This window comes from Poromitra crassiceps, assembly GCF_964638095.1.
Source record: "Poromitra crassiceps genome assembly, chromosome: 2".
NCBI classification, from domain to species: Eukaryota; Metazoa; Chordata; class Actinopteri; order Beryciformes; family Melamphaidae; genus Poromitra; species Poromitra crassiceps.
This window is the reverse complement of record NC_139624.1, coordinates 109,268,877-109,286,184: the sequence shown is the minus strand read 5'-3', so window position 1 is coordinate 109,286,184 and position 17,308 is coordinate 109,268,877. Positions and strand designations below refer to the sequence as shown.

Genomic DNA, 17,308 nt, shown 5'->3' with positions numbered 1-17,308 from the left:
TATGAGACTAGATATTGTCTGGGATTTTGGTTATCGTAGTGTTGTGAAATAAGTTACTTCTTCATCTTCTTAAAGGCTGCATTGCAGTAAAGTGATACCATTTCATGAACTTAGTAGCCTGAAATGACAAATGATTAGATTTAGCTGCTCATCTCTTCTCATCCACATTACTGATCACTAATGGTCATTACTCATTTTTTAGATTTTGTGTAAATATCTACTGATCTTCAAATTATCACCACATTATCGATATTGAGGAATTCAATCTTATGATAATGTATTATAATATTGTGATATTTGGTGTCAGTATCACCCAGCTCACAACACACAAATGCACTTATGGATGGGTGTACATAAACTCAGGCAGACAGGGACAGAGACACGCACACATACGCACAGGCACACACACACACACACACACACACACTATTGGCCCATTTCCACCGCTGGTATCAACGCGGCCCCGCACAGCTCGTCTCGCTTTTTTGTCTCATTCCACCGATCAAAAACGTGGACAGCCCGGGTTGAGTCGGGGTTGAGTCGTGCTGCTTTTGGTCCCTGCTCTGTTGAGGTTCCAGGGCTATGGACCTGGTACCATACGGTGATGTGAAAACACTGCAGACGACTGATTGGTCAGGCAGAATCGTGTTTACTGTAGGCATCTACTGTCAATGCTGGATACCAGTTAAGTGGGGCTTACCTTCTCTTCTGTTATTTCCAGAAGTTATTTATTTTGTGTTGCTGCCTTTGGCTCTGGTGAAATAAAATCGATCTCCTTGCTCAGCTTTAACATGACGGTGGTTTTCAATTGTTTTGAGAGAGAAAAAGTCCGCTCCTCGGGAAGCCCTTTGTAGTTGGCACCGCTAGGCCGCAGGCGGGGGTTTAGCAAAGGTCTTGCCTGGTGAGTTGCCGCTGGGGTTCTCCCTGTAGCGCCTCTCCCGTCCCCCGCGCAGCGCATGCATGTGAGTTTGAGTAACAAAGTGATAGCCATTCTCCTAGCCGATTGTCACATTTGCCCATGTACACTGTAGGTCATTTAGAGGCACCAGTATTTCATAAACAGTTTAAAAGTTCTGTGTATGGTAGGGCTGGGTCGGTTTGAAAATTTTAAAACCGGTTTGATATTGCCGTCTAAACCGGATCGAACCGGTATACCGCTTTTTTTTGTAATTAATTTTTTTTTCTTTCTTTTTAAGCAGGGCTCCCGAGTGTGGCCCATAACTGTCTGTAGTGCAGCTTCAGTCCACCTGATAGCGATAATACACCTCTAAGCTGGTATTGTCAACCAGCAATGATACTGAATAAAAAGAAGCAGGACACCTGTGTAACAAACACACCCTGTATTTATTTCTCATAACTATTCAGCTTAACTTTTCTTCAAACATCAACATAATAAACAAAATAATACTTTTGCATACTAGTGCAACTTGAGAAGAGGCTAATACGAACAATAGTGCAATCAGAATGGACTGGCAATTTTTTTTTTTTTTTTTTAGGTTTTTTCGGTTCGCATGTGATCAAACCGGTTTGGGCTCGTACACCGAACCGAACCGGTAAAACCGGAAATCGACCCATGCCTAATGTATGGATTTAATTTTAACGTTATACGTTATAGCCTACTTCAGCTATGGGCGGAGGGCAGATATGCGGTCGCTATGACGACCAGGTGTGGGCGGAGGCGAGTAAACTTGCTATGGAAACAGAGTCTATATCAAGTAGAGCCGAGTAAGACCAGATCGAGTAGAGCTGTACTGTGCTGTTATACGTGGTGGAAATGAGCCATATCTCTCTCTTACACACAGCTGTATATACACACTCCAGTTTCACAGACAGAAACTTGGCTTTTGATCTTTCCACACTTTGCATTCACTAGTATCAGAATCTATGTTGTGAAAATGATTTCCCAAAGCGCAGGAGTTACCCGTACCCCAATAAATAATGTCAAAGACCCGCTAAGTTATCTCTACAACTTCACCACCGCTCAGTATAAGTACAGATGCACCACATACCCCTTCACGCGTCTGTAGGCATTGGGTTTACGGTAAACCAGGGGGAAAATATATCTCAACATCGACGAGATGTCATGTTGAACTGGAGGATTGGCATACTGACATGGAAGTGGGATTTTCGCAGTGAGGGAAAACTGTGTTTTTGTTTTCATACTAAGAACATACAGTTCCACAGTGGGGGGAAACTGTGTTCTTGTTTTCATACTAAGAACATACAGTTCCACAGTGGGGGGAAACTGTGTTCTTGTTTTCATACTAAGAACATACAGTTCCACAGTGGAGGGAAACTGTCTTCTTGTTTTCATACTAAGAACGTACAGTTCCACAGTGGAGGGAAACTGTGTTCTTGTTTTCATACTAAGAACATACAGTTCCACAGTGGAGGGAAACTGTCTTCTTGTTTTCATACTAAGAACATACAGTTCCACAGTGGGGGGAAACTGTGTTCTTGTTTTCATACTAAGAACATACAGTTCCACAGTGGAGGGAAACTGTCTTCTTGTTTTCATACTAAGAACGTACAGTTCCACAGTGGAGGGAAACTGTGTTCTTGTTTTCATACTAAGAACATACAGTTCCACAGTGGAGGGAAACTGTCTTCTTGTTTTCATACTAAGAACATACAGTTCCACAGTGGGGGGAAACTGTGTTCTTGTTTTCATACTAAGAACATACAGTTCCACAGTGGAGGGAAACTGTCTTCTTGTTTTCATACTAAGAACATACAGTTCCACAGTGGAGGGAAACTGTCTTCTTGTTTTCATACTAAGAACATACAGTTCCACAGTGGGGGGAAACTGTGTTCTTGTTTTCATACTAAGAACATACAGTTCACAGTGGGGGGGAAACTGTGTTCTTGTTTTCATACTAAGAACATACAGTTCCACAGTGGGGGGAAACTGTGTTCTTGTTTTCATACTAAGAACATACAGTTCCACAGTGGAGGGAAACTGTGTTCTTGTTTTCATACTAAGAACATACAGTTCCACAGTGGAGGGAAACTGTGTTCTTGTTTTCATACTAAGAACATACAGTTCCACAGTGGAGGGAAACTGTGTTCTTGTTTTCATACTAATAACATACAGTTCCACAGTGGGGGGAAACTGTGTTCTTGTTTTCATACTAATAACATACAGTTCCACAGTGGGGGGAAACTGTGTTCTTGTTTTCATACTAAGAACATACAGTTCCACAGTGGGGGGAAACTGTGTTCTTGTTTTCATACTAAGAACATACAGTTCCACAGTGGAGGGAAACTGTGTTCTTCTTGTTTTCATACTAAGAACATACAGTTCCACAGTGGAGGGAAACTGTGTTCTTGTTTTCATACTAATAACATACAGTTCCACAGTGGGGGGAAACTGTGTTCTTGTTTTCATACTAAGAACATACAGTTCCACAGTGGGGGGAAACTGTGTTCTTGTTTTCATACTAAGAACATACAGTTCCACAGTGGGGGGAAACTGTGTTCTTGTTTTCATACTAAGAACATACAGTTCCACAGTGGGGGGAAACTGTGTTCTTGTTTTCATACTAAGAACATACAGTTCCACAGTGGGGGGAAACTGTGTTCTTGTTTTCATACTAATAACATACAGTTCCACAGTGGGGGGAAACTGTGTTCTTGTTTTCATACTAAGAACATACAGTTCCACAGTGGGGGGAAACTGTGTTCTTGTTTTCATACTAAGAACATACAGTTCCACAGTGGGGGGAAACTGTGTTCTTGTTTTCATACTAAGAACATACAGTTCCACAGTGGGGGGAAACTGTGTTCTTGTTTTCATACTAAGAACATACAGTTCCACAGTGGGGGGAAACTGTGTTCTTGTTTTCATACTAATAACATACAGTTCCACAGTGGAGGGAAACTGTCTTCTTGTTTTCATACTAAGAACATACAGTTCCACAGTGGAGGGAAACTGTGTTCTTGTTTTCATACTAAGAACATACAGTTCCACAGTGGGGGGAAACTGTCTTCTTGTTTTCATACTAAGAACATACAGTTCACAGTGGGGGGAAACTGTGTTCTTGTTTTCATACTAATAACATAAAGTTCCACAGTGGGGGGAAACTGTCTTCTTGTTTTCATACTAAGAACATACAGTTCACAGTGGGGGGAAACTGTGTTCTTGTTTTCATACTAAGAACATACAGTTCCACAGTGGGGGGAAACTGTGTTCTTGTTTTCATACTAAGAACATACAGTTCCACAGTGGGGGGAAACTGTGTTCTTGTTTTCATACTAAGAACATACAGTTCCACAGTGGAGGGAAACTGTCTTCTTGTTTTCATACTAATAACATACAGTTCCACAGTGGAGGGAAACTGTGTTCTTGTTTTCATACTAAGAACATACAGTTCCACAGTGGAGGGAAACTGTGTTCTTGTTTTCATACTAATAACATACAGTTCCACAGTGGGGGGAAACTGTGTTCTTCTTGTTTTCATACTAAGAACATACAGTTCCACAGTGGAGGGAAACTGTGTTCTTGTTTTCATACTAAGAACATACAGTTCCACAGTGGGGGGAAACTGTGTTCTTGTTTTCATACTAAGAACATACAGTTCCACAGTGGGGGGAAACTGTGTTCTTGTTTTCATACTAAGAACATACAGTTCCACAGTGGAGGGAAACTGTGTTCTTGTTTTCATACTAAGAACATACAGTTCCACAGTGGAGGGAAACTGTCTTCTTGTTTTCATACTAATAACATACAGTTCCACAGTGGAGGGAAACTGTGTTCTTGTTTTCATACTAAGAACATACAGTTCCACAGTGGGGGGAAACTGTGTTCTTGTTTTCATACTAAGAACATACAGTTCCACAGTGGAGGGAAACTGTCTTCTTGTTTTCATACTAATAACATACAGTTCCACAGTGGAGGGAAACTGTGTTCTTGTTTTCATACTAAGAACATACAGTTCCACAGTGGGGGGAAACTGTGTTCTTCTTGTTTTCATACTAAGAACATACAGTTCCACAGTGGGGGGAAACTGTGTTCTTCTTGTTTTCATACTAAGAACATACAGTTCCACAGTGGAGGGAAACTGTGTTCTTGTTTTCATACTAAGAACATACAGTTCCACAGTGGAGGGAAACTGTGTTCTTGTTTTCATACTAATAACATACAGTTCCACAGTGGGGGGAAACTGTGTTCTTCTTGTTTTCATACTAAGAACATACAGTTCCACAGTGGAGGGAAACTGTGTTCTTGTTTTCATACTAAGAACATACAGTTCCACAGTGGAGGGGAACTGTGTTTTTCTTGTTTTCATACTAAAAACATACAGTTCCACAGTGGGGGGGAAACTGTCTTCTTGTTTTCATACTAAGAACATACAGTTCCACAGTGGAGGGAAACTGTGTTCTTGTTTTCATACTAAGAACATACAGTTCCACAGTGCAGGGAAACTGTCTTCTTGTTTTCATACTAAGAACATACAGTTCCACAGTGGGGGGAAACTGTGTTCTTCTTGTTTTCATACTAATAACATACAGTTCCACAGTGGAGGGAAACTGTGTTCTTGTTTTCATACTAAGAACATACAGTTCCACAGTGGAGGGAAACTGTCTTCTTGTTTTCATACTAAGAACATACAGTTCCACAGTGGAGGGAAACTGTGTTCTTGTTTTCATACTAAGAACATACAGTTCCACAGTGCAGGGAAACTGTCTCCTTGTTTTCATACTAAGAACATACAGTTCCACAGTGGAGGGAAACTATGTTCTTGTTTTCATACTAAGAACATACAGTTCCACAGTGGGGGGGAAACTGTGTTCTTGTTTTCATACTAAGAACATACAGTTCCACAGTGGAGGGAAACTGTGTTCTTGTTTTCATACTAAGAACATACAGTTCCACAGTGGAGGGAAACTGTCTTCTTGTTTTCATACTAAGAACATACAGTTCCACAGTGGGGGGGAAACTGTGTTCTTGTTTTCATACTAAGAACATACAGTTCCACAGTGGGGGGAAACTGTGTTCTTGTTTTCATACTAAGAACATACAGTTCCACAGTGGAGGGAAACTGTCTTCTTGTTTTCATACTAATAACATACAGTTCCACAGTGGAGGGAAACTGTGTTCTTCTTGTTTTCATACTAAGAACATACAGTTCCACAGTGGAGGGAAACTGTGTTCTTGTTTTCATACTAAGAACATACAGTTCCACAGTGGGGGGAAACTGTGTTCTTGTTTTCATACTAAGAACATACAGTTCCACAGTGGAGGGAAACTGTGTTTTTCTTGTTTTCATACTAAGAACATACAGTTCCACAGTGGGGGGAAACTGTGTTCTTGTTTTCATACTAATAACATACAGTTCCACAGTGGAGGGAAACTGTGTTCTTCTTGTTTTCATACTAAGAACATACAGTTCCACAGTGGAGGGAAACTGTGTTCTTGTTTTCATACTAAGAACATACAGTTCCACAGTGGGGGGAAACTGTGTTCTTGTTTTCATACTAAGAACATACAGTTCCACAGTGGAGGGAAACTGTGTTCTTCTTGTTTTCATACTAAGAACATACAGTTCCACAGTGGAGGGAAACTGTGTTCTTGTTTTCATACTAAGAACATACAGTTCCACAGTGGAGGGAAACTGTGTTTTTCTTGTTTTCATACTAAGAACATACAGTTCCACAGTGGAGGGAAACTGTGTTCTTGTTTTCATACTAAGAACATACAGTTCCACAGTGGGGGGGAAACTGTGTTCTTGTTTTCATACTAAGAACATACAGTTCCACAGTGGAGGGAAACTGTGTTCTTGTTTTCATACTAATAACATACAGTTCACAGTGGGGGGGAAACTGTGTTCTTGTTTTCATACTAAGAACATACAGTTCCACAGTGGAGGGAAACTGTGTTCTTGTTTTCATACTAATAACATACAGTTCCACAGTGGGGGGAAACTGTGTTCTTCTTGTTTTCATACTAAGAACATACAGTTCCACAGTGGAGGGAAACTGTGTTCTTCTTGTTTTCATACTAAGAACATACAGTTCCACAGTGGGGGGGAAACTGTGTTCTTGTTTTCATACTAAGAACATACAGTTCCACAGTGGAGGGAAACTGTGTTCTTCTTGTTTTCATACTAAGAACATACAGTTCCACAGTGGGGGGAAACTGTGTTCTTGTTTTCATACTAATAACATACAGTTCCACAGTGGAGGGAAACTGTGTTCTTCTTGTTTTCATACTAAGAACATACAGTTCCACAGTGGAGGGAAACTGTGTTCTTGTTTTCATACTAAGAACATACAGTTCCACAGTGGGGGGAAACTGTGTTCTTGTTTTCATACTAAGAACATACAGTTCCACAGTGGAGGGAAACTGTGTTCTTCTTGTTTTCATACTAAGAACATACAGTTCCACAGTGGAGGGAAACTGTGTTCTTGTTTTCATACTAAGAACATACAGTTCCACAGTGGAGGGAAACTGTGTTTTTCTTGTTTTCATACTAAGAACATACAGTTCCACAGTGGAGGGAAACTGTGTTCTTGTTTTCATACTAAGAACATACAGTTCCACAGTGGGGGGGAAACTGTGTTCTTGTTTTCATACTAAGAACATACAGTTCCACAGTGGAGGGAAACTGTGTTCTTGTTTTCATACTAATAACATACAGTTCACAGTGGGGGGGAAACTGTGTTCTTGTTTTCATACTAAGAACATACAGTTCCACAGTGGAGGGAAACTGTGTTCTTGTTTTCATACTAATAACATACAGTTCCACAGTGGGGGGAAACTGTGTTCTTCTTGTTTTCATACTAAGAACATACAGTTCCACAGTGGAGGGAAACTGTGTTCTTGTTTTCATACTAAGAACATACAGTTCCACAGTGGGGGGAAACTGTGTTCTTGTTTTCATACTAAGAACATACAGTTCCACAGTGGGGGGAAACTGTGTTCTTGTTTTCATACTAATAACATACAGTTCCACAGTGGGGGGAAACTGTCTTCTTGTTTTCATACTAAGAACATACAGTTCCACAGTGGAGGGAAACTGTGTTCTTGTTTTCATACTAAGAACATACAGTTCCACAGTGGGGGGAAACTGTGTTCTTGTTTTCATACTAAGAACATACAGTTCCACAGTGGAGGGAAACTGTCTTCTTGTTTTCATACTAAGAACATACAGTTCCACAGTGGAGGGAAACTGTGTTCTTGTTTTCATACTAAGAACATACAGTTCCACAGTGGGGGGAAACTGTGTTCTTGTTTTCATACTAAGAACATACAGTTCCACAGTGGAGGGAAACTGTGTTCTTGTTTTCATACTAAGAACATACAGTTCCACAGTGGAGGGAAACTGTCTTCTTCTTTTCATACTAATAACATACAGTTCCACAGTGGAGGGAAACTGTGTTCTTGTTTTCATACTAAGAACATACAGTTCCACAGTGGGGGGAAACTGTGTTCTTGTTTTCATACTAAGAACATACAGTTCCACAGTGGAGGGAAACTGTCTTCTTGTTTTCATACTAATAACATACAGTTCCACAGTGGAGGGAAACTGTGTTCTTGTTTTCATACTAAGAACATACAGTTCCACAGTGGGGGGAAACTGTGTTCTTCTTGTTTTCATACTAAGAACATACAGTTCCACAGTGGGGGGAAACTGTGTTCTTCTTGTTTTCATACTAAGAACATACAGTTCCACAGTGGAGGGAAACTGTGTTCTTGTTTTCATACTAAGAACATACAGTTCCACAGTGGAGGGAAACTGTGTTCTTGTTTTCATACTAATAACATACAGTTCCACAGTGGGGGGAAACTGTGTTCTTCTTGTTTTCATACTAAGAACATACAGTTCCACAGTGGGGGGGGAACTGTGTTTTTCTTGTTTTCATACTAAAAACATACAGTTCCACAGTGGGGGGGAAACTGTCTTCTTGTTTTCATACTAAGAACATACAGTTCCACAGTGGAGGGAAACTGTGTTCTTGTTTTCATACTAAGAACATACAGTTCCACAGTGCAGGGAAACTGTCTTCTTGTTTTCATACTAAGAACATACAGTTCCACAGTGGGGGGAAACTGTGTTCTTCTTGTTTTCATACTAATAACATACAGTTCCACAGTGGAGGGAAACTGTGTTCTTGTTTTCATACTAAGAACATACAGTTCCACAGTGGAGGGAAACTGTCTTCTTGTTTTCATACTAAGAACATACAGTTCCACAGTGGAGGGAAACTGTGTTCTTGTTTTCATACTAAGAACATACAGTTCCACAGTGCAGGGAAACTGTCTCCTTGTTTTCATACTAAGAACATACAGTTCCACAGTGGAGGGAAACTGTGTTCTTGTTTTCATACTAAGAACATACAGTTCCACAGTGGGGGGGAAACTGTGTTCTTGTTTTCATACTAAGAACATACAGTTCCACAGTGGAGGGAAACTGTGTTCTTGTTTTCATACTAAGAACATACAGTTCCACAGTGGAGGGAAACTGTCTTCTTGTTTTCATACTAAGAACATACAGTTCCACAGTGGGGGGGAAACTGTGTTCTTGTTTTCATACTAAGAACATACAGTTCCACAGTGGGGGGAAACTGTGTTCTTGTTTTCCTACTAAGAACATACAGTTCCACAGTGGAGGGAAACTGTGTTCTTCTTGTTTTCATACTAAGAACATACAGTTCCACAGTGGGGGGAAACTGTGTTCTTGTTTTCATACTAAGAACATACAGTTCCACAGTGGAGGGAAACTGTGTTCTTCTTGTTTTCATACTAAGAACATACAGTTCCACAGTGGGGGGAAACTGTGTTCTTGTTTTCATACTAATAACATACAGTTCCACAGTGGAGGGAAACTGTGTTCTTCTTGTTTTCATACTAAGAACATACAGTTCCACAGTGGAGGGAAACTGTGTTCTTGTTTTCATACTAAGAACATACAGTTCCACAGTGGGGGGAAACTGTGTTCTTGTTTTCATACTAAGAACATACAGTTCCACAGTGGAGGGAAACTGTGTTCTTCTTGTTTTCATACTAAGAACATACAGTTCCACAGTGGAGGGAAACTGTGTTCTTGTTTTCATACTAAGAACATACAGTTCCACAGTGGAGGGAAACTGTGTTTTTCTTGTTTTCATACTAAGAACATACAGTTCCACAGTGGAGGGAAACTGTGTTCTTGTTTTCATACTAAGAACATACAGTTCCACAGTGGGGGGGAAACTGTGTTCTTGTTTTCATACTAAGAACATACAGTTCCACAGTGGAGGGAAACTGTGTTCTTCTTGTTTTCATACTAAGAACATACAGTTCCACAGTGGGGGGAAACTGTGTTCTTGTTTTCATACTAAGAACATACAGTTCCACAGTGGAGGGAAACTGTGTTCTTCTTGTTTTCATACTAAGAACATACAGTTCCACAGTGGGGGGAAACTGTGTTCTTGTTTTCATACTAATAACATACAGTTCCACAGTGGAGGGAAACTGTGTTCTTCTTGTTTTCATACTAAGAACATACAGTTCCACAGTGGAGGGAAACTGTCTTCTTGTTTTCATACTAAGAACATACAGTTCCACAGTGGAGGGAAACTGTGTTCTTGTTTTCATACTAAGAACATACAGTTCCACAGTGCAGGGAAACTGTCTCCTTGTTTTCATACTAAGAACATACAGTTCCACAGTGGAGGGAAACTGTGTTCTTGTTTTCATACTAAGAACATACAGTTCCACAGTGGGGGGGAAACTGTGTTCTTGTTTTCATACTAAGAACATACAGTTCCACAGTGGAGGGAAACTGTGTTCTTGTTTTCATACTAAGAACATACAGTTCCACAGTGGAGGGAAACTGTCTTCTTGTTTTCATACTAAGAACATACAGTTCCACAGTGGGGGGGAAACTGTGTTCTTGTTTTCATACTAAGAACATACAGTTCCACAGTGGGGGGAAACTGTGTTCTTGTTTTCCTACTAAGAACATACAGTTCCACAGTGGAGGGAAACTGTGTTCTTCTTGTTTTCATACTAAGAACATACAGTTCCACAGTGGGGGGAAACTGTGTTCTTGTTTTCATACTAAGAACATACAGTTCCACAGTGGAGGGAAACTGTGTTCTTCTTGTTTTCATACTAAGAACATACAGTTCCACAGTGGGGGGAAACTGTGTTCTTGTTTTCATACTAATAACATACAGTTCCACAGTGGAGGGAAACTGTGTTCTTCTTGTTTTCATACTAAGAACATACAGTTCCACAGTGGAGGGAAACTGTGTTCTTGTTTTCATACTAAGAACATACAGTTCCACAGTGGGGGGAAACTGTGTTCTTGTTTTCATACTAAGAACATACAGTTCCACAGTGGAGGGAAACTGTGTTCTTCTTGTTTTCATACTAAGAACATACAGTTCCACAGTGGAGGGAAACTGTGTTCTTGTTTTCATACTAAGAACATACAGTTCCACAGTGGAGGGAAACTGTGTTTTTCTTGTTTTCATACTAAGAACATACAGTTCCACAGTGGAGGGAAACTGTGTTCTTGTTTTCATACTAAGAACATACAGTTCCACAGTGGGGGGGAAACTGTGTTCTTGTTTTCATACTAAGAACATACAGTTCCACAGTGGAGGGAAACTGTGTTCTTCTTGTTTTCATACTAAGAACATACAGTTCCACAGTGGGGGGAAACTGTGTTCTTGTTTTCATACTAAGAACATACAGTTCCACAGTGGAGGGAAACTGTGTTCTTCTTGTTTTCATACTAAGAACATACAGTTCCACAGTGGGGGGAAACTGTGTTCTTGTTTTCATACTAATAACATACAGTTCCACAGTGGAGGGAAACTGTGTTCTTCTTGTTTTCATACTAAGAACATACAGTTCCACAGTGGAGGGAAACTGTGTTCTTGTTTTCATACTAAGAACATACAGTTCCACAGTGGAGGGAAACTGTGTTTTTGTTTTCATACTAAGAACATACAGTTCCACAGTGGGGGGAAACTGTGTTCTTGTTTTCATACTAAGAACATACAGTTCCACAGTGGGGGGAAACTGTGTTCTTCTTGTTTTCATACTAACTCATTCACCGCCAAAGACGTCTTTGACGTGTTATCAGAAATAGCCCTCCCCGCCAATGACGTGTTTGACGTGTTTTTGTTTTTATTACTGCAGCGCTTAGTTCAAACACTTCCCCAGCCTCTGACATAGTATCAGGTCCCTAGCATCTAAGACAACACGTGAACAAACACATACCGCAGCTGTTGTTTTGAAATTGAGCAAGAGGAAAAGCAGAAAATGGATAAACGCTTCTTTGTGCAGACAGGAGAAACGCCATTGAAACGCCGCTCGGCGCCCTGCACGAGCTGGAGTCGCCTTCCTCTGTGCCAGCCGGGAGAAAACGGGAGAAAGTAATCAAGAGATGTGTTTGATCATCGGAGGAATGAGGAAATGATCGATCAGTTTGCGAGGGCGGTGAGGACGTGTTGAATAGCCGAGGGGAAAACGGGAACGATCAAATAGCAGGGAGGATATGACAGGGAGACATGGACGAGGACGGGTGGACCAGAACAAAACAAAATAAACACACAAACAGCTAACAAGGCAGAAGCGGCAGTCACAGCAGCCCGCTGTCTGTTCTCAAGAGCTATTCAGTTGGTTCATGAAATCGCTGGGCTGCGTGCCCTCCAGTGTTGCTCCTGGCCAATCCCAGCGCCACAGGGCGTGGTTATTGCTTATCCTATGTGGGGTTAGAAATCTAAAAGGGGGATCGTGTGTGTGTGTGTGTGTCTGTCTGTCTGTCTGTCTGTCTGTCTGTCTGTCTGTCTGTCTGTGTGTCTGTCTGCACACTCACTCACACCGAGTAAACTGTATTGTTGAATGTAAAAAAAAAAGCACTTCATGTGTATATATATATATATATATATATTTTTTTTTTTTTGTCATTTGTGTCCTAACGAATAATATTTACATGTCTGATGTCAATACAGTTCAAAATAAAAGAATTGAGAGTGAGTTCTGCCTGAGATTGTGCCCTTTTACAAAAAATGCCTTTTCTCCTGTTTATTTTCTCAGGGAGACCTTTTGGGTGAAAATAGGGTGTATATAAATGGCTATAAGTAGAGTACAGAACATGCTAAAAGCTCACTTTTTTTTCCTGGTGAACCCAGAGACGTACATCTTCATTTTGAGGTATTGCAAATCACTTTGGTGCTAATAGATAATTTACTGTGGGTCTTGAAAGATGACCAACAATTATGAAAATCTTTGGCCTGTGCTAAATATTGGCAGTCCTAAACTGGCCATGAATGAGCTAATAACATACAGTTCCACAGTGGGGGGAAACTGTGTTCTTGTTTTCATACTAAGAACATACAGTTCCACAGTGGGGGGAAACTGTGTTCTTGTTTTCATACTAAGAACATACAGTTCCACAGTGGGGGGAAACTGTCTTCTTGTTTTCATACTAAGAACATACAGTTCCACAGTGGGGGGGAAACTGTGTTCTTGTTTTCATACTAATAACATACAGTTCCACAGTGGAGGGAAACTGTGTTCTTGTTTTCATACTAAGAACATACAGTTCCACAGTGGGGGGAAACTGTCTTCTTGTTTTCATACTAAGAACATACAGTTCCACAGTGGGGGGAAACTGCCTTCTTGTTTTCATACTAATAACGTACAGTTCACAGTGGGGGGGAAACTGTGTTCTTGTTTTCATACTAATAACGTACAGTTCACAGTGGGGGGGAAACTGTGTTCTTGTTTTCATACTAAGAACATACAGTTCCACAGTGGGGGGAAACTGTCTTCTTGTTTTCATACTAAGAACATACAGTTCCACAGTGGGGGGGAAACTGTCTTCTTGTTTTCATACTAAGAACATACAGTTCCACAGTGGGGGGAAACTGTCTTCTTGTTTTCATACTAAGAACATACAGTTCCACAGTGGGGGGAAACTGTGTTCTTGTTTTCATACTAAGAACATACAGTTCCACAGTGGGGGGAAACTGTGTTCTTGTTTTCATACTAAGAACATACAGTTCCACAGTGGGGGGAAACTGTGTTCTTGTTTTCATACTAAGAACATACAGTTCCACAGTGGGGGGGAAACTGTCTTCTTGTTTTCATACTAAGAACATACAGTTCCACAGTGGGGGGAAACTGTCTTCTTGTTTTCATACTAAGAACATACAGTTCCACAGTGGGGGGAAACTGTGTTCTTGTTTTCATACTAAGAACGTACAGTTCCACAGTGGGGGGAAACTGTGTTCTTGTTTTCATACTAAGAACGTACAGTTCCACAGTGGAGGGAAACTGTGTTCTTGTTTTCATACTAAGAACATACAGTTCCACAGTGGGGGGGAAACTGTGTTCTTGTTTTCATACTAAGAACATACAGTTCCACAGTGGGGGGAAACTGTGTTATTGTTTTCATACTAAGAACATACAGTTCCACAGTGGGGGGAAACTGTGTTCTTGTTTTCATACTAAGAACATACATTTCCACAGTGGGGGGGAAACTGTGTTCTTGTTTTCATACTAATAACATACAGTTCCACAGTGGGGGGAAACTGTGTTCTTGTTTTCATACTAAGAACATACAGTTCCACAGTGGAGGGAAACTGTGTTCTTGTTTTCATACTAATAACATACAGTTCCACAGTGGAGGGAAACTGTGTTCTTGTTTTCATACTAAGAACATACAGTTCCACAGTGGAGGGAAACTGTGTTCTTGTTTTCATACTAATAACATACAGTTCCACAGTGGAGGGAAACTGTGTTCTTGTTTTCATACTAATAACATACAGTTCCACAGTGGAGGGAAACTGTCTTCTTGTTTTCATACTAATAACGTACAGTTCACAGTGGGGGGAAACTGCCTTCTTGTTTTCATACTAATAACATACAGTTCCACAGTGGAGGGAAACTGTGTTCTTGTTTTCATACTAAGAACATACAGTTCCACAGTGGAGGGAAACTGTGTTCTTGTTTTCATACTAAGAACATACAGTTCCACAGTGGGGGGAAACTGCCTTCTTGTTTTCATACTAATAACGTACAGTTCACAGTGGGGGGGAACTGTGTTCTTGTTTTCATACTAACAACATACAGTTCCACAGTGGGGGGAAACTGTGTTCTTGTTTTCATACTAATAACATACAGTTCCACAGTGGAGGGAAACTGTGTTCTTGTTTTCATACTAATAACATACAGTTCCACAGTGGGGGGAAACTGCCTTCTTGTTTTCATACTAATAACGTACAGTTCACAGTGGGGGGGAACTGTGTTCTTGTTTTCATACTAACAACATACAGTTCACAGTGAGGGGAAACTGTGTTCTTGTTTTCATACTAATAACATACAGTTCCACAGTGGAGGGAAACTGTGTTCTTGTTTTCATACTAATAACATACAGTTCCACAGTGGAGGGAAACTGTTCTTGTTTTCATACTAAGAACATACAGTTCCACAGTGCAGGGAAACTGTGTTCTTGTTTTCATACTAATAACATACAGTTCCACAGTGGAGGGAAACTGTTCTTGTTTTCATACTAAGAACATACAGTTCCACAGTGCAGGGAAACTGTGTTCTTGTTTTCATACTAATAACATACAGTTCCACAGTGGAGGGAAACTGTTCTTGTTTTCATACTAAGAACATACAGTTCCACAGTGCAGGGAAACTGTGTTTTTGTTTTCATACTAAGAACATACAGTTCCACAGTGGGGGGAAACTGCCTTCTTGTTTTCATACTAATAACGTACAGTTCACAGTGGGGGGGAACTGTGTTCTTGTTTTCATACTAATAACGTACAGTTCACAGTGGGGGGGAAACTGTCTTCTTGTTTTCATACTAAGAACATACAGTTCCACAGTGGGGGGAAACTGTGTTCTTGTTTTCATACTAAGAACATACAGTTCACAGTGGGGGGGAAACTGTGTTCTTGTTTTCATACTAAGAACATACAGTTCCACAGTGGGGGGAAACTGTCTTCTTGTTTTCATACTAAGAACATACAGTTCCACAGTGGGGGGGAAACTGTGTTCTTGTTTTCATACTAAGAACATACAGTTCCACAGTGGAGGGAAACTGTGTTCTTGTTTTCATACTAAGAACATACAGTTCCACAGTGGAGGGAAACTGTGTTCTTGTTTTCATACTAAGAACATACAGTTCCACAGTGGGGGGAAACTGTGTTCTTGTTTTCATACTAAGAACATACAGTTCCACAGTGGGGGGAAACTGTGTTCTTGTTTTCATACTAAGAACATACAGTTCCACAGTGGAGGGAAACTGTGTTCTTGTTTTCATACTAAGAACATACAGTTCCACAGTGGGGGGAAACTGTGTTCTTGTTTTCATACTAAGAACATACAGTTCCACAGTGGGGGGGAAACTGTGTTCTTGTTTTCATACTAAGAACATACAGTTCCACAGTGGAGGGAAACTGTGTTCTTGTTTTCATACTAAGAACATACAGTTCCACAGTGGGGGGAAACTGTGTTCTTGTTTTCATACTAAGAACATACAGTTCCACAGTGGAGGGAAACTGTCTTCTTGTTTTCATACTAAGAACATACAGTTCCACAGTGGAGGGAAACTGTGTTCTTGTTTTCATACTAAGAACATACAGTTCCACAGTGGGGGGAAACTGTGTTCTTGTTTTCATACTAAGAACATACAGTTCCACAGTGGAGGGAAACTGTGTTCTTGTTTTCATACTAAGAACATACAGTTCCACAGTGGAGGGAAACTGTTCTTGTTTTCATACTAAGAACATACAGTTCCACAGTGGGGGGAAACTGTGTTCTTGTTTTCATACTAAGAACATACAGTTCCACAGTGGAGGGAAACTGTGTTCTTGTTTTCATACTAAGAACATACAGTTCCACAGTGGAGGGAAACTGTGTTCTTGTTTTCATACTAAGAACATACAGTTCACAGTGGGGGGAAACTGTGTTCTTGTTTTCATACTAATAACGTACAGTTCACAGTGGGGGGAAACTGTGTTCTTTGTTCTTGCTTTCATACTAATGACATACAGTTCCACGGACGCATTTTTGAATTTGAGTGGCCCCAAGGACACTGGAAGCCACACTCTGAAAGTGCTAGTGCCATGCTCTGTTCATCGAAACACACACAACTACACCTGGAGATTGATGTTTACTAAACTGTGTGTGTAAGGGATAATCAATGACTAAAATCTTATAATACATACCTAGGAGTTGATTATCCCACTTACACCATGGTCATTTGCCAACAATATAAAATAAAAGCATTTGCGAATTTTTGGTACAAGTTTAGCGATCAAAATCTTATGTTTTTCGCTAGGCATATAGCCT

General features: G+C 40.5%; 1 protein-coding gene across 2 annotated transcripts in view; it reads left to right on the top strand.

The window, feature by feature from the left end:
- drosha (drosha ribonuclease III) overlaps positions 1–17,308 on the top strand; it is a 215,037-nt gene that overhangs the window by 69,854 nt on the left and 127,875 nt on the right. The gene's annotated exons all lie outside the window — the stretch shown is intronic.